At 41.2% G+C, this 24,397-nt stretch overlaps 1 protein-coding gene across 8 annotated transcripts in view; it reads left to right on the top strand.

Moving 5' to 3' along the window:
- Nucleotides 1-847: 847 nt before the first annotated feature.
- SLC7A2 (solute carrier family 7 member 2) overlaps nucleotides 848-24,397 on the top strand; it is a 75,251-nt gene continuing 51,701 nt past the window's right edge. For 2 of the 8 annotated variants that reach the window (XM_009212571.3, XM_009212575.3), the window contains exons 1-2: nucleotides 848-998; nucleotides 5,844-5,887. The gene's annotated coding sequence lies outside the window, so the exon portion shown is untranslated. Of the gene's footprint in view, nucleotides 999-1,064; nucleotides 1,334-5,843; nucleotides 5,888-14,156; nucleotides 14,226-24,397 lie in introns of those variants that run through there. The other 6 variants (XM_017961792.3, XM_009212572.3, XM_009212573.3 and 3 more) reach the window with 6 other exon arrangements.

Raw genomic sequence — 24,397 nt, forward strand, 5'->3', positions numbered from 1 at the left:
GCCCAGGAGGTCGAGGCTCCAGTGAGCCACGATCGTGTCACTGCCCTCCAGCCTGGGCGACAGAGACCCTGTCTCTAAAGACAAACCACACACACACACAGACACACACTTATTGTTCAATTCAGTGCGTGTTTCGCTTCGTATTGGATTAAAATTAACAGGCTTTCACATTGTGACTTTAATCTTATCAGAGACTCCTAAAGTAAACAATAGCACAGTAGGAGAAACCCTGATTGTGTAACTTCTGCTCTTGCTCCCCTGGAAATAACGTCATATCCTATAAACCCACCCCCAAACAGTCGTGACTACCTATTCATGCTACTGGAGTCTTCCAAAATAGCAACTGCACATTATTTATCAACGTTTAGGTTGCATTTGACAAAGCACATCCATCTGGGCTTCTAGTTATCATTACTATTATTGTATTTTATTATTATTTTCTTATTTCCAAAATCTGTCTAGAATGAACGTAAACGCGGGGACCAAAACCCCACTTAGAACTCTGCTTAGAAGATTCGGAAATGCCCTCGAGGTTTGGTCCTCCCAGGAGAGGACGAATTTTGTCCTCGCGCGCAGCCCCGCTTCTCCGGCCCGCGCCCGCCGGCCTAGCCCGGGGCCAGCGCCCGCCCACGTGTGCCCCGCTCCAGGCAAACCCCGCGGAGCCGCACACCGCCCACCCCGGGGATTGGCCAGCGCGGCCGGGGCCCTGCGGGAGGCGGGCTCCGGGTCGCGTTCCGGGAGCGCGGGGGAGGCTGGAGGAGGAGGAGGCGGCGCCGCCCGGCCCCACGCCCCGCCCCCGCCCCCGCCCCGGGCGGCTACACAGAGTGGCGCCCACGTGCCCAACCCGCCTTCTGCTCAGCGCGGCCGGCGGGCGCTCCTGTTCGCGGGACCAGCGAGGCGGCGGCCGCTGCTCCAGCCTCCCCTAGCCGCGGGCCCCCGACGCGTTTCAGCCGCCAGCCCACCGCCGCCTTCTCGGCGCGGCCCCCAGCGCAGCCCCAGTAAGTTGCCAGGTCTCCCGCCCCGCCGAGAGGCCGCGGGGAAGAAGCGGGGCGCGGGCGCCCAGGGACGGGTCCAGCTGCGCGCAGCTGCGCGGAGGCCGCACTCCAGCGACTTTTCGGCGCGGAGTCCCGGGGCCGTGGGCTGGGGCTGAAGCCGCGGACCCTCGTCCACCGGGCTGCGTCCCGGGGTGCGCCTCGGCTCGTCTGGTCCCTGTGCAGTCGGCTTTGCTCGGGGGCTTCGGTGACTGTTGAAACTGGGAGAGGGGCTGGTACGGCGACTTCGCGGGGACCCTTGAGTCACTCTTTCCAGAGGGGCTCGGCGCACCCCTCTCCAGGTGGGTAGGCTGAACCTCCCGGACCTGCACGCTGCCGGGGTCCCCGAAGTCGCCATCGCTCCCTTGGGGTTCTTGGCTTAAATTAGAAACCCGGCTTGGAGCGCTGGAAGCCCCTTCACATTCTGCAGGGGACCTGGTAAAATGGCCCATCTTGGTGTTTGTATTGGGTATTTTAAAGTAACTAGGTGCCTTTCAAAATCCGTTTGACTTGGGCAGTATTTTTAAGCCCGTTTCATGAAGCCCATTTCATGAAACGCTGTTCTTGAGGCTTAGAGAATCTCCGTACCCCTCACCCCAGAGGACCTGTGCGCCCGGAAAACTTTCTTTCGATCCGCTTCTGACGCTTTCATCTAGTCTATGGAGTAAGGTATTGAGAGATTGTGTCTTCAACTCGATGAAAAGCAATATGCTCAGCAAAAGTCACAATCATACTTGGCTTTTGAAGTGGATATAGTGCCTGGATTTCAAGAGAAAAAGTTCTTAGCCTCTTCAGAGTTGTAAATATTTATGCAAAACTGTCTAAAGCCTTTAGGTGACTAATTTTGCACCAGTAATACGATTTATCTGGACGTTTGTGCGGAAGCGCTAATCCTTTTAATGAGGGGATATCGTCAGATCTTATTCAAATAAGAGCTCTCTGAATCCTGTCCAGGGCCGCCTGGGTTATAAAATTAGAATGTATGTGGCCTTGACTTGATACTTTTTCATTCTTTCCTAAACCAGTCTTTAAAACTTAATAATTATCTCCTCCGGAAGGTGAAACATTTTGTGTTTGTAATCTTTCTCTAGTAGATGTATAGGATGTGAATATTATATATTAGTTATGTACCTTGTTAGGATTGCTTTGTAATTAATAAATCCTTTTTTTTAAAAATTGCACTGAAGCGTCACATGAAATGATCTCTCTGCAGAACACACGACTTTCCCCCCCTCCTTTTACTACAAAGTTGCTAGTTGCCCGCTCTGGATTGAATCGCACTTTATTGTGATTTTTGAAGTTTCCTCCCTTGGCCCACACTTTGTTTCCATGCTGTGCCTTCATCTGGGAATGGTCATTTACCTTAAGGCATTTTAATCTTTTAGGGTGTGCCATGGCCTTGGAGACCAGAGTAAAGCGCTGTGGTATCTGCAGGGATCCAGTTTGCAGAATCCTTGGCCTCATAAGCAGTGGGCATAGCTCTTTTCATTCGAGAATCTCTAATCATTCCAGAGCTCTCCTGTCACTGGGCTTAGGAGACTGTGAAGGCGAATAGAAGCTAGCCGGGGAGACAGGGGAGCTGTGGCAATTTAAAAAGCCTGATTTTACACTGGAGTTTTTCATCTTGTATTCCCATATATCTTTGCCATTTGAACACATGTGCCTGAAGAATTTTAAAGTCCTCGTTTCTTGCTTTGCACTGCAAACACACTCACCTTTGCAAAGTAGAAGTACCTCGTCCCCATTCTAGGCGGTCTACCTTCTGTTCTCTTTTCAGACCTCCTGGCTTAAGCCCTCGTTTCTCCTGGCTGTTATGGCCAGACCCGGAGTCCTCGTTGTGCCCATTTCTTCTCTTTTCAGTCCTTCCTTTTCAAATGTTTTTTCCCAGAAGTCCTCTGGCAGCTTCTCTATTTAGCCTAGCCTCTGTCTTCTCTTGTTTTATTTTTCCCTCTCTCTCTGCCTCATTCCCCCTCTTTCCCTCTTTCCCTCCTTCTCCCTACCTCTCTCCCTCCCTTCTCTCTTCCTGTCTCTCTCTTTCTCTCCCTCCCTCTCTCCCTCACTTCTCTCTCCCTCTTCCCTCCATTCTCTCTCCCCGCTTCTCTCTCTGTGTGTTCAGAGCCATCTGCTGGTTTTACTTTGATGCCCTTTGGTGAACAACTTTCAGAACAGAATGTTGAAAGCACCTTCATGTTGCTTTTTGCTTTATTTTCCCAAACATGTAGATATGAATACATTGATTTTAAAGACTCTTACAGACTACCTACTAGATGCCAAACATTTAGAACAAAATCAAAAAACTTTCAGTGGAATATATTTCTAAATAGTCACATGTTTAGTATTGGGTACATCATTTGAATGCTTTGTCATCCAACTGAATCCTGAAAAACTTAGTTAACTAAGATTTCTCTTAAGTGATAGCACTTGTCTAAATGGGCTTGAAAATGGAAGCTGTTAACTCATTTCTAAACCTTTAATCTGAGTATTCAAAACTATATAGATACAGCCTTGAATGACAACAGAAAACAATTGTTCTTGTCATTGTCTTCTGTTTTAATAACTTTTCATTTTAGTACCTAATACAGTATCTGTCACATAACACATGTTTAGTATGTCTTTATTGTTGACTGAATGCCACTGATTTCAACAGTTTGAGAAAAGATGTTTTATATGTCTTCAAATGTATTTATTCCTTCATTGAAAACTGAGTTTCTACTCTGTACACTGGAAAATCAAAAAAGCAATGTGTAACTCCGGTTTTAGAGGGATTCTTTAATTATGTTTACATTTGGGGAACTCCATTGGTGGATTTTAAGAGTAGTTTTTTATTTTGCTGTACTGTATTGAAAAATACCACCACTTCTAAGCAGGCAATTTCAGAACTGTCTGTGCCACAAAGCAAGTAATTTACATGCTCTCTCTAATACATGAAGGTGATGCTACTATTGCATCATTAAAAGCACATGTGCTGGACATTTTTATTTCACTAGTAGTAACAAATTTGTCTGCACTCCTCTTATATTTCCCTTTTACTTGACTTTCTAGCTCTTGTTTTAGAAGGGGTGCTTGTGGCTGTGGAAATGTTGTGGATGACATTGACAAAACCCAGCCAATTCGGGCAGATCACTTGAGGCCAGGAGTTCAAGACCAACCTCGCCAACATGGTGATACCTCGTCTCTACTAAAAATACAAAAATTGGGTTAATAGGTGCAGCAAACCAGCATGGCACATGCATACCTATGTAACAAACCTGTGTATTCTGCACGTGTATCCAATAACTTAAAGTAAAGTAAAAAATAAAAATACAAAAATTAGTCAGGTGCGGTGGCAGGCGCCTATAATCCCAGCTACTCGGGAGGCTGAGGCAGGAGAATCGCTTGAACCCGGGAGGTGGAGGTTGCAGTGAGCCGAGATTGTGCTACTGCACTCCAGCCTGGGCGACAGAGTTTGTCTCAAACACACACACACACACACACACACCAGCCAATTAGGGGTTCATTTCTGTCAGGCTCCAGCTAGTTAAGGTAATCACAGCATGAGTCACCTATTAATTTCTCTTGTCCATCTTAGTAATGGAAACTGTTACATATCAATCTATGGAAACAAGAAGTATACTGTTACTTTTCACATTCTTATGGACTCTTTTTTTTTTTCTTTTTTGAGACAGTCTCGTTTTGTCGTTCTCTCGCCCAGGCTGGAGTGCAGTGGTACAATCTTTGCTCATGGCAACCTCCACCTCGTGGGTTGAAGCGATTCTCATGCCTCAGCCTCCTTAGTAGCTGGGATTACGGGCGTGTGCCACCATGCTCGGCTAATTTTTATGATTTTAGTATAGATGGGGTTTCGCCATGTTGCCCAGGTTGGTTTCAATCTCCTGGCCTCAAGTGATCCGGCCGCCTCGGCTTTCCAAAGTTCTGGGATTACAGGCATGAGCCACTGCACTCGGCCTCCTGTGGACTCTTAAACTTTAAATATTTCTGAGAAAGGCCTCTGCTGCCATTATGTTGACCTCACTGGTGAGTATAATTAGTATTGACTTAAGAAAAGATTTGAGTTAATGAGGCTATTTTAAAGGCTGAATTCGAATATGTGGGTCACGTCTCTGCTGTTCTTATTTAGACTTTTAGTTTGAACCTCTCTCTTCAGAGTTGTGGCTCCCTGTTATTCTGGGTGTGTATGTATGTGATGTGTTGTGGAAAATCTTGGAATTTCTTGATACAGGACTTTATACATCCAAGACTGAATCATGAAACTAGAGCGTTCTAGTGCTGCAAATGTCATGAATTTAATTTTTCGCCATATCCCCATCCTCCTGCAAAAAATAAAATATAAAATTTGTAAAATGAGATAAAAAATGAAAGTAACACCCGCACACCCATTCTGGCACTGCTGTGTACTAACCCCCCTCTGCAGAACTGAGCCTAATCTGGGATTCAGTATCGGGAAGGCGAGTGATGCGAGAACATTCCATGACCTTTGTAACAGGAGCTTAAAAAAAAAAAGCCCCGACTGTGTTGTATTCATTTTTGGAATATTTGGTGAACAATACACAACAAAGAATTTTTATGTCCCTTGTTGATTCTTACTAGTTTTTCCCACAGTTGTGGGGAAAATTCTCTTCTTTCTTTAACCCATTTTGGCTTCATCAAGTCTCCCTAAGTCTTCCTACAAGTGTGTGTATATATATATGTTGGGAGTATATCTGTGGCTAAGGTGGGAGGATCGCTTGAATCTGGGAGGTGGAGGCTTAAAAAAAAAGAATGGAGAAATCACATGAGCCTTTTAGTTACCACTCCCATCATTGCTTCTCCCAGCAGGAGACTCTGAAGACCAGCAGGAAAGCAGTGAGCCTTTACAGGTTAGTGTTGATTTCAATCTTGGCTTGCACGTTGAAATGGAAAAAGGACTGATTAAAAAAAAAATGTTGACAGTGGAAAGATTTGTGCCTATTCCATATTAGAGAGGGAAGAGTTCTTCTGTTAGAAGAAACACATTGAGTTTCGTGTCCTACCATTGGCCTAGTAGAAGAAAAAAATACTTTAAAAGAATGTTTACTGGAGACTTCAATTTGTATAAGATATTGCTCTTCCATTGTACAAGGAAGGTTTCCATCGAAGTACGGAGTTGAGTATCACTGGTTCATTTTCCAGATTCCTGGTTCTTGTGAATGTACCTTTTAGAAAATTTTTGATAATCATTCCTGAGAGGTTGGGTGGAGGGGGGTTTGGGCAAGAAATTGATTCACATTTTTTTAGTCTACTCAGGCAGATTATTTAAAGGAATCCTGGAATGAGTCCATTTCTTCTAGGGGAATCACTTCGCAAGGTTTTTGTTCAGTGGACCTCAGGTGCTCCAAATTCTTTAATCATAGTTCTTCACCACACACTGCTAGAAAATCATGATTGGTTCTTACATGGGCAGTAAATGTTATATAAGTTAATAAAATTTTAAATGAATTTTCCATAAATCAATTAGTAAATAAAAATTTCACAAATTTCTTCTTTGTGTTTTTTCTTCAAGTAGAAAACATCTTTATTTTTATTTATTTATTTATTTATTTATTTATTTATTTATTTATTTATTTTTTGAGGCAGAGTCTCACTCTGTCGCCCAGGCTGGAGTGCAGTGGCGCAGTCTTGGCTCACTGCAAACTCGGCCTCCCGGGTTCATGCCATTCTCCTACCTCAGCATCCCGAGTAGGCGCATCCCGACTACAGGCGCCCGCCACCACGCCTGGCTAATTTTTTGTGTTTTTAGTAGAGACGGGGTTTCGCTGTGTTAGCCAGGATGATTCTGATCTCCTGACTTCGTGATCTGCCCGCCTCGGCCTCCCAGAGTGCTGGGATTACAGGCGTGAGCCGCCGCGCCCGACAAAAAACATCTTTATTGAAAGAAATTTTCCCCTTCAGAAGGGTGGCTGTTTCTTTGGATCGTGCCTTTTTTCCTTCCTGAAATTTACTTTATATTCACTCCCACGATGTTCCTTGTCTGTTCTAGCAAAGGGTACTTATTATTCATACATGAAGCTCATAGTTCACAGAATATTTGCAACTTTCCAAGGTACTTGTCCTGATAAAAATTCAAATGGAAACTCTTTGTGATAATTTGTATCAATGTGAGTATGAATTCCTCTGGGAAAAGCCTGAGCTCAAAACTTTAGGCTACTCTGGATGGACTTTCTATTTGCTTTAATGATCATATGAAACAATCCAATTTTATATTTATGTTTGAATTCACCAGGAAGTTTTAAGTGGTTTCTTTCATTAGTTGTGATTTAAGCAATTGTTTGGGAGACATCTTTGCTCTTGGGTTCTGGGGAGACCTAGAAGGAGACTGGGGTGAGCTTTGACCCTCCATCCTTAGGCCTCAGAAACACTCAGGTGTGTTTTGGCCACATGAGGAATTTACCTTTGTTCCACGGCAGCCTATGGCAAGAAAGTGAAATCACATTGGCTGTGATTCACCAAGCGAAGTGAGGTTTCGATTTCAACTCAGAGGCCTGGCATTTTGCATTGATCTGGACTTTCTTGAAGGCATTGATAGAAGAATAACAAACTACTAAGAATTCAGTTTATTGATCATGTTGAAACGAAAGGGGACTGTTGAGTGTTTAGTGAGTCTCAGTGTGGAGTAAGTATCGAGCATCGGCTGTGTGCCCTGTGAGAATGTGCCAGGTGCTCAGTGAGATTGAGGCAGGTAGTAAATGAGATCTTGTGGCTCTCCTGGACCACTGGTCAGTTTCGTACAGAGTTCAGGTTCTAAGGGATTGAAGCCCTTACCTTTGAATTAGTTGCTCTTTAAATTATTTCACATTTTAAAGTCTTGAATTGCAGTGATATTTTTAAATGTTTATGTAATTCTAATTGGCAGAGCACAAACGTGATAGAATTGCCAGTGGTTCTTATTATGGGATAAAATTGAGGTCATGTTGAATGACCAGAGTAATAATTAATTCTATCAAGTTTATCGATTGTATTTCTGTATGCATTCCTTAGAGAACCCATATATGTTCACAGTTACTCTTCTACCACTTCGTCTTCTCTCTGGTTTTCATCTATATTACCACCTTTTATTAACAAATTTGGAGAAGTTAAAGGTCATACTCTTTTTAAGTAGAATTGTATTAATATTTACAACTTGAGGGCCGTACTGTTTGAGCAGTCTCTGAAATTTAACTGCAACTCTTAAAAGATTGAAAAAGTGACTCAAACAGGAGAACTAAAGAAATTCAGGTAAAGAAAAAGAAAAGATTGGGTGACGTTTACGGTTTTTTCTAATGAAAGGCATTTGAATGAATGGTTCCCATAGTTCCCTGATACACAGAGAAGGAGCTCCTCCTCCTTTACTACGATATGTTGGCCATTCTGTTTACATTCATGCCTCTGGGGGAAAGAAGAACTCTTAAGATCATAGCAGCTGTTCTGTACAGCAGTGACTCCCTTGATGTTTTAGGGGAGTTAAGGATATTAAGTGATGGAAGCATGTCCCCCCTGATCCCACCCAGTTCACTTCCCTGTAAAAAAGAATGCACATCTCTATGTAAACTGTGCCTCCTCCCTGCGGCAATTTTGTGTAAGATTTCTGGAAGGTCAAGACTTCCTGCATTCCAACCAGTGGGCTACCAGGGTTTCAGAAACCCAAGATAAGAACCCTGGAATGCAGAAACCATTTCAACTTCTCGGAGAAATATCTTAAGAGAGAATCCTGTGGGCAGGATGGGGCCTTCTTGGTCATGCCTCCTTTCCTCTTGCTGAAGAAGACTGCTTATGACCTCCCGTTGGCGCTGAGAACTGGCTCAGAAGTAGATGCGGCAGTCGGGGGCACTCTGTGAGTCGCAGAGCTGTGACAGTAACACAGCAATGACCGTTCTCACTGGTGCCATGGTGGACGCCGTTCCCTGGCCTCAAGGATATACTTGACTTCAGTGATCTCCAGCCTCACCATCTTTTTTCCTCCAAATTCTTAGTTTCATAGATTTCAATGTCTTCCTATGGGCCAGAAACAAATTTGCTTGAGTTTTGGCTGAGATCATTTGAGTTGAGTATTCGTAAATGTATGACATAAATAGGAAAAAAAAAAAATGGATAAGAATAGTCAGTGCCCTCTTTTCTTATCTAAAATTGGAGCATCTTTAGCGTGACATTTGAAATCTAATCTTGCCAGCTCAATGTCAGTCTGATATGGATGTTCTTGTAGAAATCTCTGAGATTTAGTAAACTCACAGTTGAATAGAACGGAATCATACTAAAGACCAATGGAAGCATCCTTGCAGGGCCTTATCCGGTTTTACAATGTAAAATAACCCTTAGCTTTTCCTTTTATAGTTATGTTTGTTTAATAACATGCTTAATGAGTAGTAGTGAGATGAAGTGAGGAATTTTAATGCTGATTTAGCTACTGAAATTATCTCTTGCAACATTTGCTTTACTTGTAGCTAGGATTTGTACTGTTTTATTGCAAAAGAGAGCCCTCTTTTAAAGGCATTGCATTTGTGGCATAGTGGTTGTGTAGGTGGAGTAGGACTTGTGTCTGTACAATTCATCAAGAGCATGGCACAGAGCGCTTTTACATGCCATTCAGAGACAATAGTGGGTGTTGATAAAATTTGTAGTAGTAGAGCTGTGAAAACAAGTGCTGGGCTGGTGCCTGCTTTAAACTCTCTTGAAACTTAGCAGAATAACTAAAATCACTGTTTTCTTTAAAGAGGATTGATAACATGAATAACGCTTGGTGTCCTGGAAATTCATTTGCTTATATCACTATAAAAATGATGAGACACTGTTGTGGTAGTTGGTTTTGTATTTTAAAGCCTAAACTTCACAGTACATTTAAAACTGTCCTGTGTGAAATTTCAGAGGCTTCGGACATGTTCCTCTCTAGCCTCCTTGGCTGTGGACAGTTATCAAATTTCTGGCACAGTGCTAGACAAATATGGAAGAGAAGTAAGTGCCTCAGAATGACATTTTAGAGCGCTCTTTTTATAGGTTAAGAGACTGAGGTCTTGAGAGGTGTAACTCATCTGAGGTTAGACAGCTAGGGATAGAGTGAAGACTAGAGTCCTAGCATATTGAAAAATCAGACCATTCTGTTTTTGTGAAAACAAATAATAATTACTAGAATACACTACTTACGTGGAATTTTTTTTTTTTTTGAAACAGACTCTCGCTTTGTCACCTGGCTGGAGTGCAGTGGCGCAATCTCAGCTCATGTGAGGTTAGACAGCTAGGGGTAGAGTGAAGACTAGAGTCCAAGCATGTTGAAAAATCAGACCATTCTGTTTTGTGAAAACAAATAATAATTACTAGAATGCACTACTTATTTGTGGAATTTTTTTTTTTTTTTTTTTTTTTTTTTTAGGCAGACTGTCATTGTGTCGCCAGGCTGGAGTGCAACGGCGCAATCTTGGCTCACTGCAACCTCTGCCTCCTGGGTTCAAGCAATTCCCCTGCCTCAGCCTCCTGTAGACGCGTACCACCACGCCTGGCTGGTTTTTTTATATTTTAGTAGAGACTGGGTTTTACTATGTTGGCCAGGATGGTCTCGATCCCCTGACCTTGTGATGCACCTGCCTCGGCCTCCCAAAGTGCTGGGATTACAGGCATGAGCCACCATGCCTGGCCTATGTGGAATTTTTAAATTGGGAATCAGTACAATTTTAACTTAAAATTTTTAGATTTTAATGGTTAACTATAATTTATTATATAATATTAAAAAGCTGGAAGTGATTTAAATGTGTGTGTGTGTGCATTAATATTATTTTTGTGTGTGTGGAGACGGGGATCTCACTGTGTTGCATAGGTTGGTTTTGAACTCCTGGCCTCAAACGATCTTCTCACCTTCACCTCCCAAAGTGCAGGAATTATAGGCATAAGCCACTGTACCTGGCCTTTTTAAGTTTTTTGAAGAAAGGATTTTGAATGTCCACAATGCAGAGAGATGAAAAATATTTGAAGTGATGGATATGCAAATTACCCTGATTTGATCGTTACATATAGTATATACGTATTGAAATATCCTGTATCCCATAAATATGTACAATTATTACATCTCAGTGAAAAAAGAAAAAATACAAATGAATAAATTTAAGAAACTCTTAATTTAGTGATAACATGTAATAGAAATATGCCCTAAAGATTTCATAAGCTATTAAATTATTTTTCAAAGAGATATTTGAAGCTAATGAAGTGCACTTAGAAAATTGTAAGTGTTAAGGAAGAGTGGAAAAGAAAGTTTTTAGTTTTTAAAATTTCTTGGAAATTAATATATTTGGATAAGATATTTTAGTAGAGTGACATTCTTATGATATGAACAAGTTTATTAAATGGCATACTTTTACCAGAAAATGGGAAAATATAGTCTTAATCTAAAAATAAAAAGACTTTAAATATGAGTTCTAAGTCTTTTAAAGTCATTAGGGTTTGAACCTCATAAATGGTGCTTTTAAACAAGTAAGTTCTGTTTGGAGTGCTATTGTGTTTTGTTTTTTTTTTTTATAAAAAGCTCTTTGAATTTTTTACTTTTTCTGATTATCATAGGTAACAGATGGTTTGCACTTAGTTCAGTGAACCAAACAAAAAAAGAACAGACTTGGCAGAAAATTTCTGTTGATAGTGCATTTCATCTGTACTGAAATGGATCACATGAACTTTTTGAATAATGAATAACATATTTACATTATTCTGGTCTTTTTTGCTACAAAGTATAAGAGAAATGTGAAGGACAAACAACCTTATTGTTACTCTTGTAAATTATGTAAAATATTTTTGTATTCTTCCTACGTTGCTAACTCTAGGTATTGTTGGATATCCTGTCTACTTTTAAAAAGGATAAATTGGGCCAGGCGCAGTGGCTCATGCCTGTAATCCCAGCACTTTGGGAGGCCAAGGCAGGCAGATCACCTGAGATCAGGAGTTCAAGACTAGCCTGGCCAACATGGCAAAACCACATCTCTAATAAAAATACAAAAATTAGCTGGGTGTGGTGACGGGTGCCTGTAATCCTAGCTGCTCAGGAGGCTGCAGTAGGAGAATCACTTGAACCCAGGAAGCGGAGGTTGCAGTGAGGCGAGATTGCACCACTGCACTCCAGCCTGAGAGACAGAGCAAGACTCTGTCTCAAAAAAAATAAAAATAAAAATAAACAAATAGTAAAAATGATAATTTAGTCAAGTGACTGAAAACTGAAAGCCCAGTTTATCTCATTGAACCACTGGTAATGGTAGTATATTAATATATTAATTTTTATAAGGATTTTAAAAACCCTGAGGGACCCACGTTATTTCTCTCAGTTTTGAAAGTATTTAGTGGAATTGAAATTTTTATTTTTATTTTTTTGACTTTCAGTTGATTGGTCGGTGCCACCTTTTGGTGGTGAGCTCCTGTGGTGTGTGTTGATGATGATGGAGATGCTGGTTTATAAGGCAGGCGAGTGATATCACTAAAGTGGAGGCAGCTCTGGGAGTGGGGGCTGTAGACACCAGCTGTAGTCGTTGGTACCAACGGTAATTGAAAGTTTGAGTCATCTGTTTAAAGAATGGGCCTTTACGTCATCATGTCATTTTAATTCATTGCATATTGGACCAGAGAAATCAGTAAAGTTGAACTATAAAATCTGAAATCTAACGTTTTATGCGCGAATCAGAATTCAGGCTATTTTCAAGAATTGGAAGAGAAGTGCTCATTTTATTGAACTAAGTTTAATTTCCTTTTTATTATTATCATTATTCTTTTGAGACAGAGTCTCGCTCTGTCGCCCGTTGGAGTGCAGTGGTGCGATCTTGGCTCATTGCAACCCCTGCCTCCCTGGTTCAAGGGATTCTTCTGCGTCACCCTCCCAAGTAGCTGGGATTAATTACAGGTGCCCACCACCAGACCTGGCTAATTTTTGTATTTTTAGTAAAGACAGGGTTTCGCCATGATAGCCAGGGTCGTCCTGAACTCCTGACCTCAAGTGGTCCACCCGCGTTGGCCTCCCAAAGTGCTGGGAATACAGGTGTGAGCTACCACGGCCGGCAACTTTTTAAGTACAATAAAAAGAGAAACAAGAATGCAATAATTTTTTTTTTCTTTTCACCTGCAACAAAGTGAAGTATGCAGAACAGTGTTTTATGGTAGAGAAAAGTAATTTTTTTCTAGTGTTCATTTCTCTAAAACATCTACTGAAATTATTTGCTGAATGGAATCTTCCACGTCTCTAAAAACACGATATGCAGTATGAATAGATTTAGTAAATCATAAGATTCTGGGCTCGGAATAAGCCTATGTGTTTCATTTCAAGCAGAACTGTATCTACCTATTTCTCATTGGTGTGTGCCTTATGTATGTAAGAGTGAATTGAGGCCCGGTGTAGTGGCTCATGCCTGTAATCCCAGCACTTTGGAGGCCAAGGCAGGTGGATCAGTTGAGATCAGAACTTCGAGACCAACCTGAACAACATGGTGAAACCACGTCTCTGCTAAACATACAAAAATTAGCCGGGCATGATAGCAGGTGACTATAAACCCAGCTACTTGGAGGGCTGAGGCAGGAGCATCGCTTGAACCTGGGAGGCGGAGGTTGCAGCGAGCCAAGATAGCGCCACTGCACTCCAGCCTGGGTGACAGAGCAAGACTCTGTCTCAAAATAAATAAATAAATAAATAAATAAATAAATAAATAAATAATAAAAGAGTGAACTGGCCTTTTTATGTGTATGGAAGTATCTGCAGAAAAGTCAAAATTGCCTAACTGGTAACATAAATGACAGTACTTCCGTATTTAAAAACAGTAAAATGTTGAGACTATAACTAGGAAAAACAGCTGTAGAATTAGCACATTGTCACCCACATTGGCTGAACTAATTTACATTCCCACCAATAGTGTAAAAGTGTTCCTATTTCTCCACAGCTTTGTCAGCATCTGTTGTTTCTTGACTTTTTAATAGTCACCATTCTGACTGGTGTGCGATGGTATCTCACTGTGGTTTTGATTTGCATTTCTCTAATGATCAGTGATGTTGAGCTTTTTTTCATATGTTGGTTGCATGAATGTTTTCCTTTGATAAGTGTCTGTTCATATCCTTTGCCCTCTTTTTGATGGAAGACAGTGTGGTGATTCCTCAAGGATCTAGAACCGGAAATACCATTTGGCCCAGCAGTCGCATCATGGGGTATATACCCAAAGGAAAAGAAGTCATTCTACCATGAAAATGCATCCACACGTATGTGTATTGCAGCACTGTTTACAATAGTAAAGACATGGAACCAACCCAAATGCTCATCAGGGAGAGACTGGGTAAAGAAAACGTGGCACATGTACCCCGTGGAATACTATGCAGCCATAAAAAGGAATGAGATCATGTCCTTTACAGGGACGTGGATGAAGCTGGAAGCCATTATCCTCATCAAACTAACACAGGAACAGAAAACCAAACACTCCGTGTTCTCACTCATAAGTCGGAGTAGAACAGTGAGAACACATGAACACCTAGAGGGGAACACCACACACTGGGGCTAGTCGAGGAGTTAGGGGTGATGGGAGGGAGAGCATTAGGACAAACAGCTAATGCATGCGGAGCTTAAAACCTAGATGACGGGTTGATAGGTGCGGCAAACCACTATTGCATACGTATACCTGCGTAACAAAGCTGCATATTCTGCACTTGTATCCTGGAACTTAAAGTAAAATTGAAAAAAAAAAAATCTGTAGAAAAAAGTTAAGCATTTTCTTCTTAACTTCTTCATCCCTAATCCTGCAGTGTTGATGTTTCCAACACTTTTATTTCAGTGCCTAGGAAGAGGTAGGAGTTGTTAGGGAATCAGAAGAACCCTAAGGGCCTTGCCTCTTTCTCAGTCACTGGTTGTAGTCATTGTTTTACAAGTTTTTAAATAGAGCTAGTGATTTGAATTAGACTAATACAGTTACTGCTTTTTGAGATCCTGTTATTACATTTGTTATACAAATTATTCACAGCATAGATAGAATTCAGTGAGTTCAGTTCTTATTCAAGTGATATAATGTGTCGCTAAACCATTAAACATTATACATTAAAATATTGAGTATAAAAAAGCTACTGGCAGATGTAACTGAAGGTGAGGTTTTTCAAGGATAATGATCATTTTATAATTACTGTTAGAAGGTAATAAACTGGGGGCTTTACAATTCTAAACAAAAACCTTCCCACTTGAAAAAAATTTCCATTTAAAATTTAGACTCTGAAAGTTAAAATTTAGAGGGTTGGAACCCAAGCTAGGGCTGGCCACCAAAGTTTATGTTCTTTCTACACCCACCTCCTAACACACTGATACTATGGAGCTGGTGATTTCACAACGTAATCTGTCATTCTTTCAGAAAATAATCTCCTTTGGAAATCTTTGGCGTACTTGCGTGAAGATAAATTCTAAACTTTGCTTCTTCGTTGTTTTAAGACGTAGTTGTTCAGTGGCTATGGAATGCTTCTGCACTGCAGAACTTCTCTTTGTACTTAGGTAGAGACATATACAAAAAGGGCATGCATGTCCTGTGAGATCTTAGAACATATATTCTACGTCAGGCTTCTTAGTGTTTGTCTGTCTACGTGGAGTAACAAAAGATACGGCTTTGGCCGGGCGCGGTGGCTCAAGCCTGTAATCCCAGCACTTTGGGAGGCCAAGACGGGTGGATCACGAGGTCAGGAGATCGAGACCATCCTGGCTAACATGGTGAAACCCCGTCTCTACTAAAAAATAACAAAAAACTAGCCGGGCGATGTGGCGGACGCCTGTAGTCCCAGCTACTCGGGAGGCTGAGGCAGGAGAATGGTGTGAACCCGGGAGGCGGAGCTTGCAGTGAGCTGAGATCCGGCCACTGCACTCCAGCCTGGGCGACAGAGCAAGACTCCGTCTCAAAAAAACAAACAAACAAACAAAACAAAACAAAAAAACCAAAAGATACGGCTTTTTTTCAAGGCCCCGGAGACACACAGGCCGAAATCCAACATGAAAACAGAACCCTACGGCAGGCACAGCTCACCCCTGTAATCCCAGCACTTTGGGAGGTCAAGGAGGGTGGATCACCTGAGGTCAGGAGTTTGAGGCCAGCTTGACAAACATGGTGAAACCCTATCTCTACTAAAAATACAAAAATTAGCTAGGCATGGTGGCGCGTGCTTGTAATGCCAGCTGCTTGGGAGGCTGAGGCAGGAGAATTGCTTGAACCAGGGAGGTGGAGACTGCAGTGAGCTGAGATCGTGCTACTGCACTCCAGCCTAGGTGACAGAGCAAGACTCCATCCCAAAACAAACACACACATAGAACCCCAAGTCGAGTGGGGTAAAAAATATATAACTTTTCTTATCCTTCATGGTGGGTTTTTCCCCCTATTTTTAAAATCACGGTTAGTAGACATAACACAAAATTTACCATCTTAGCCATTTTTAAGGGTTCAATAGCATTAAGTACATTCACATCGTTGTGCAACAGATTTCTAGAACTTTTTAATCTTGTGAAACTGAAACTCTGTACCCTTTAATCAGTTTCCCGTTTCCCCTTTCCTTCAGCCCTGGGCAACCACCATTCTACTTTCTGTCTCTATGAATTTGACTGCTCTAGTAACCTTATACATGTGGAATCAGACAGTGTTTTGCCTTTTTGTGGCTGGATTATTTCACTGAGCGTGATGTCCTTGAGGTTCATCCGTGTTGCAGCATGTGTCAGAATTTCTGTCCATTTTAAGGCTGAATAATAGTCCGTTGTATGTATAAAGCACATTTTATTAATCCATTTATCCATGATAGACACTTGCGTTGCTTCCACCCTTTTGTAGAATGCCTTTTGTGATTACTTTCATGAACGATGCTACAGTGAACGTGGGTGTGCAAATATCTCTTCAAGACCCTGATTTCAGATTTTTTGATCATGTAGCCAGTAGTAGAATTGCCAGATCATATGCTAATTCTGTTTTTAATTTTTTGAGGAGCTGCCATATTGTTCCCCACAGCAGTGGCTGTTTTACAGTACTGCGGACACAAGGATTCCAGTTTCTCCATATCCTCATCAATACATGTTATTTTCTGTTTTCTTTTTTTCTTTTTTTTTTTTAGTAGTCATCCTTAGGGGTACTAATTATAATTACAAGTTTGCTCTGAACCGAAACAAAACACAAAATCATCCACTTTACCTCCATTCACACAAAAGGAAGTTTAAAACCTGCCTGGTTATGTTTCTATGATTTTAAAAGATAGAAAAAGTTCCATTTATTTTAAAAGAGAAGATTTTGTCTTTCTCATTTCGGTGAAACTTATCACAGGATCTCCACTGCCTTTATGCTGATTACTGTTATGATTCTAAGATTTGAGGTAGTTGTGATTCATAAATTTGAACTAGTAGAATCTGCTGAGATGAGGCCTTAATTGATCATTTGTATAAGACATCGTTTTTGGCTGAATCAAATGACAGTGAAGCTAGCCTAAGAAATGACTGTGGAATCTAAGAAGCAAGGCAAGGACATTTGACCAAGCAAAATTGACTTTTTGTCCCACTTATAACAGCTCCAAGAGGGAAAGTTTCATTCATTCTCAGATTAAGTTATAGGTGAGTAGTTTACACCAGAGCACATATTGCCAAAACCCTGCCATCCCACTCAACATTTCTACCTCTAAAAAAGTGGCAGTCAAGTTCTGTTTATTCTGAGGATCAGTTTTCTTCTGTATTCATGTGTATAATGGCATGGCTTTAAAAATAATCTGGGCAAATTTCAACTGCAAATGGCATGTAAATATCAATGACATGTAATAATCTTCGTTCTTCTCTGCAAGGGTATATGCTCAGCCCTTGTTGGGAGTAAAAACACCTGTGCACATTAGCGAGGCTTCCTTGACCTCACAGAGTCTCTCAGTAATTTGGTCCCAGTTCCCTGGATCCAGGTAATTAACAGAAATGAATGAAACAGGCTAGTGCAAAATAGAAAGGGATGGTGGCAAACTATGTTAAACCAAAGAGGAATCAATTAAAAAAAAATACAGTGTGTCCCAAAACGCATTTGAGTTGAGAGCAGTGACTGATTCAACATTTATAGAGAACCCTGCGGAGTCCTTGACATTGTGGAAAGAATAGAAGTAGAATGAGCCCAGAAAACCCGTGTTTTCGTTTTAGATTTCTTTAAATACATCAGAATGCAATATTTTCCCCTTCTCAAAAATATATCTAGAAAGAAAGAGATGGGGAAATGCACAGCAGCCATTGGTGGAAGTTGACCCTGGAAGCTAATTCTAGAATAACTTAAAAATTTAAGTTGTCCGGGTTTCCCTTTTATAGCTCCTCTGAGTAGGATGGAAATTCAATTTTGATTGGTAGAAGGTCCTTGCCTCGCTTCTTAGATTCCACAGTGATTTCTTAGGCTAGCTTCACTATCATCTGATTCAGCCAAAAATGATGTCTTATAAAAATGTTCAATAAAGGTCTCACCTCTAAGCAGATTCTACTTGTTCAAGTTTATGAGTTACAACTACCTTAAGTCTTAGAATCATAGCAGTAATGAGCATAAAGGCAGTGGAGACCTTGTGATAAGTTTTACTGAAATGAGAAAGATAAAATCTTCTGTTAGTTTAGAATATGAATATTTCCAGTAATTGACATTGTCATTGTCTGGGCCAAGTGGGTAAAACAGCATTTCTTTCCTGATCTTGTAGGAAATTGGTTTATGTAACGAGGAGGGACACTGGTAGAGCTATATTGGTAAAGGTTGTGTCTGCTATGCTGAATTAAATATTCCTTGCAAGGGTACCAGGAAAAGGGGAGGGACTTTATAGTTGCTAACCCTGAAAAAAGATTGGTTGCATCAGATGAACCTTTAAACTTAGGAAACGTTTACCAACTCAATATTTATTTGATCTAAATAGTCAGTATGTAATGGTGTAATACCCCTGGTACTCTTCCAAAGTCGTCAATAATGAGGGCGTACCTTGTGGTTGTTCATTTTTCAGTCCCTATGAATTTATTTGATTGCCTTTGATTGCCACATTTGTTTTTCCGTTTTTTGGCCGGAGTCTCGCTCTGTCTCCAGACTGGAGTGCAGTGTCATGATCTTGGCTCTCTGCAACCTCCACCTCCCAGGTTCAAGCGATTCTCCTGCCTCAGCCTCCTGAGTAGCTGGGATTACGGGCACATGCCACCACACCTAGCTATTTCTTGTATTTTTAGTGGATGCGTGGTTTCACCATGTTGGCCAGGATGGTTTTGATCTCCTGACCTCGTCATCCGCCTGCCTTGACCTCCCATAGTGCTAGGATTACAGGCTTGAGCCACTGTGCCAGGCCTGATTGCCACTTTTTTGAAGGATGGGGATGTTGAGTGGGGTGGCAGGTTTTTGGCAATGTGTGCATTGCTGAAATCTATCTACCCATATCTGACTGTTGGTTTATACAATACAGAGAACCATGGGCTAAGTCTTATTTTTTCAGCTACAAAATAAAAATCCTATCATTAAATCTTAGAATCTGAGTTGGCAGATAATCTTGTGTAATACCCTTCTAACTAAAACTGGTTCCACAAAATTCCTGAATCAACTGTCCTCTGTTTTAGGTAATGACAGACATCTACCTTTAGAGGTGGCAGCTTCGTATGGGTAGAAACACTTTTTGTTAGGGAGATATGCATTTTATTGGGTCAGTGCCTTACTCTTTTTATGTGATATCCTTTATTTGTCGTTTTGTCTTCTGAAGTAAATACATAGGATCATTGCCTTCCTACATCTTGCCATTCACGTATTTAAAGAAAGTTTTCATCTCTTTTCTATGTCTTTTTCCCTAAGAATGAAAAGAAACTAAATATAGCAATAATACCGATTCATGATTCTAAAACTTTTTGCTATTTGTCAGATACTTTGCTTGTTCACTTATTCCTTGTGATAGTTCTGAGATACCTGTTTTATTAAATTAAATTAATTAATTTTTTTTTTTGAGATGGAGTCTCGCTCTGTCGCCCAGGCTGGAATGCAGTGGTGCGATCTCAGCTCACTGCAACCTCTGTCTTCTGGTCTCAAGTGATTCTTCTGCCTCAGCCTCCCAAGTAGCTGGGATTACAGGTGCACCACCACACCTGGCTAATTTTTGTACTTTTAGTAGAGACGGGGTTTTGCCATGTTGGCCAGGCTGGTCTCGAACTCCTAACCTCGGGTGATACACCAACCTTGGCCACCCAAAGAGCTGGGATGACAGACGTGAGCCACCACACCTGGCCTGTGTGTTGTCTGTGTTAAAGATGAGAAGACCGAGATGCCAGTGACTTGTCCAAAGACACATGGGTGGTAACTCCTAGAGATTATTAGCTAGCTCAGAGCTTGTTCCCTCTTTGGGCCACAGCTGTACCCTCACTTATTATACCTGAACACCTGCAGTTTCTTTCATTGCTCTTTAAGTGATGACATGGTCTCCTAGGACCCCTCATTCCATCCAGATTATTCTTCACTGAACATAACTGGTCAGCACTTAAGAAAAAGATGGATGCCAAGCATCCATTGATTCAGGAAATATTTGAGTATCTGCCACGTGCCAAGCACTCCAGATATTTGGGTTATACCAATGAGTAGAACAGTCAAGCAAATCCCTGCCTTCGTGCATTATACACTGAGGGTTTATGTTGTGGCTTAGTCCCTGTCCCCACAATCAACACTGAAGAGGACTTTGAAACAAGGGACAGAAAAGTTGCAGGAGCGGGTTTGTGCTATTAAGGCGTTAAGGTGGGAATTCTATACGAAAAGTTCAAATGATGTATTAAATATGGATCCAGTATCTCTGCTCACTCCCCCTTTGCATCACTTTAAACACACATTCCTTGTGTGGATTCACAAAATAATGTGGACTTTAACTGATTTATACTCATTTATTTCTAGGCACAAAATGAGACTAAACAAAAACTTGGCAATAGAAGGAAGAGGTTCCTGATGTTATCAGAGGTTGTTTGAAATAAAATCCAGGCAAAATGAAAACAACAAAAGATGTGATTTGTAGGGCCAGAAGACTTTGCTTGCTCTGAAATATGTTTTGAATTCAAGAATATGAAGAGAATCAAGAATATTAGAGATTGAGAAGCCGAGAGATGGGTTATAAGTGAACTAGATAAACTGTAAAATGCACACAAGTGTATTAGAAAATGTTATATGGTTCAGTGAAGGCTGTGAAAATCTTCAGCTGCTTCTTGTAGGTAACCTTCTTGTATTAAATTATGGGAGGTTTTTCTAGCTTAGAGGTATAAGTTTTAATGTATGTTGGAATTTTTAATACAGACTTAAGTCCTGATGCGTATCTAGTATCTTTCTTTGTCATTAAACATTGATTTTCCTCTATTGCTTACATTTAATAACTATTATATTTTCAGTTTTAAGGCAGTAATAGTTCATGAATTTGAAAAGTTAAAATCGGCTGGGCGTGGTGGCTCAAGCCTGTAATCCCAGCACTTTGGGAGGCCGAGACGGGCGGATCACGAGGTCAGGAGATCGAGACCATCCTGGTTAACACGGTGAAACCCCGTCTCTACTAAAAAATACAAAAAACTAGCCGGGCGCGGTGGCGGGCGCCTGTAGTCCCAGCTACTCGGGAGGCTGAGGCCGGAGAATGGCGTGAACCCGGGAGGCGGAGCTTGCAGTGAGCTGAGATCCGGCCACTGCACTCCAGCCTGGGCGACAGAGCGAGACTCCGTCTCAAAAAAAAAAAAAAAAAAGGAAAAGAAAAGTTAAAATCTGTTGGAGATGAAGTTTTAAAATTCTGATGTCTTTCAAATATATTTTTGGTGACATCTTGATGACCTTCACATTTTCTTTCATCAACTGAGTGTTAGGGGGCTGCCAAGAGCCTGGGAGCCGCTAGCATTGTGCGTCTCACTGCTTCTGGGTTATGCAGCATAGAAGAGAGGGCATGGAGTTGGGAGCCACACAGACCTGAGGTTCACATCTAGCTCTGTGATTTTGAGAAGTTCCTTAACATCTCTGAGCCTTAGTTTCATCATCCAAAGATAGGATATTTCTCCCAAGGTGGTTGGGAGGGTTAAATAAAGCGTATCAAGAGCCCAAGACATAATAGGAGAGCAATGATAGTCTCTACTATTAATTTTTATTTGTGTATATCAAAGTCTGGGGTACAATGGCCTGGCTTAAAAATGGAATCCCCTTTCCTTTGAATTACTTTTCCTCCCCATATGATAGTCTCAATATTTATTCATTTTTCTTTTCTTTCTTTCTTTCTTTCTTTCTTTTTTTTTTCCCCCCCAACATCCAAAAGTAAAGGAAACAATATTCTGCAACTCCATCGATTCTGAGTTTCTCTTCGGTGTGCTATATTCAGCTAGATGATGTCATCATCAGCTAACACTGGCTTTTCACCAAGCTGTGGTGACAAGTTTCTTTCCTTAAGGCACATTCTGGAATAGTGTTTCATCTCAGTTTAGAATGTGTACTTCATAACTGGACTATTTATTGGTAGGAACTGCCTGTGCTTCACTTTCTGGGATGTGCCAGTTAACACTTTGCTCATCAGCGCGCTCTGCTTCCTCAGCCTAGTGTTCATCATGGGAAACTTTGAGCTCTGGAAAAATGTAAACTTTATGCTTGTCTCTTTGGATGGTGCAGACTGATCAGAAGCGAAACAACACCATTAGCAAAAAACAAAGAAGTTTTGTTTTTAATTGTAAAACTTCATTACATTGCTTCTGAAATGCTAATGCATATTATATTCATTTATGGAGAGTCAGACATTCATTTTGTCTGACATTGTCCTGACATTGGTCTGTACTAGCATCTTAGTCAGCTTGAGCTGTCGTAATAAAATACCATAGACTGGGGGCTTAAACAACAGACATTTATTTTTCATTGTTCTGGAGGCTAGGAGTTGAGATTATGGTGCCAGCATGGTTGAGCTCTGGGGAGGGCTCTTTGCCTGGCCTGCAGGTGGCAGCCTTCTCCCTGTGTCCTCACTTGGTGGAGAGAAAACAACAGCTCCAGGCTCTTCCTCTTTTTATAAGGACACTAATTCCATCATGGGTGCCCCAGCCACATGATCTCATCTAGCCCTAATTACCTTCTAAAGGCCCTACCTCCAAATACTATCACATTGCAGGTCAGAACTTCGTAGGAATTTTGGGGGAACACAAACATTTAGTCTGTAACAACCAGCTGGTACTTACCCTCTTTAAGCATTGGTTTTCTGACCCATAAACTAGAGATAATAAAAGCACTTACCTCACAGGGTTGATAGGTAATTCAGTTAGGTTAATATATGTAATACACTTAGTCTAGTTCCCAAAACCTAGTACATGCTTGATAAATGCTAGCTCTCAGTAACACCAGAAGTAACTCATAGCAATGGTAGTGTATTTTAGGAGCATGTCTCATTCCAGGAACTTACCAGAACTCTTCTGAAATTATAAATTGATGATTGAATTCTTTTTAAGCGATAGTAATGAGAATCTCTGTCTTCGTCCATATTTCTGTCACCATTTTCTCTTCCTAGGGTAATTGTGAGCTTCCTGTATCTGAATCCTGTTCCCTTCAGCCCTGTCCCTCCAGGTCAGCCTTCCCTGAGGCTGTGGAGTTTTGGGTTCTTCTCACTGTGACCTTGCCATATACTTAGGTGCTTGTTTCTCATTGCCTGTGGTTCCCTAGTCTTTGCTTCAAACCCTTCACACTTTTTCTCTAACTTTTCTCCATGCCATATCATCATCTCCTTCGTTTACTTCAGGGTCGCTTACATAAAGAGGATGAAAGTTTCTCTGGGGCTTCTGAATAAAGGTGGCCAGGTTCCTAAATCTTCACATTCATCTTGCCAAGCAGACTTCTCTGATTACCTAAAATATTCTTTATGATCTCGCTTCCATAAAACCTTCTAGAATGATCCACGGAGAGCACCCTGCTGCTGCTTCTTTGAACCCTGAGAATGAGTTCAATTTTGTTGTCTACCAGTAGACCATCTGATTGATTGAAACATCTTATTCCCCAACAGTGAGTTGAGAAGAGTTTTCTGTGAGAAAGAATTAGTGGTGATCAGAGTGAAACATACATGTTAAAGCTATATTATACTTAGTTTTGAATGCTCTTTGGTACTGATTGTAGAATTTGGGGCATTTTGAGATTTCGATAAGTGATAAAAGCATTTTAAATCTTGAAACATAGGCTATGTGTAACCAATTACAAATATATTTCAGGGAAGAATTATTAAAGGGAGAAACTTTTTTATTGTGGCATATGTTCCAACAAAGTATATTTTAAGACAGTTATCTGAAGCATAGGGGTTCATGAGAATATTTGTGTTTGTGGGGGTGTGTGTGTGTGTATATATATATAATGCACACACACATCCTTTTATAAAAAACATCATGACTGGGTGCAGTGGCTTATGCCTGTAATCTCAGCACTTTGGGAGGCCGA

This window comes from Papio anubis, chromosome 8, assembly GCF_008728515.1.
Source record: "Papio anubis isolate 15944 chromosome 8, Panubis1.0, whole genome shotgun sequence".
In the NCBI taxonomy this organism is placed as follows: Eukaryota; Metazoa; Chordata; class Mammalia; order Primates; family Cercopithecidae; genus Papio; species Papio anubis.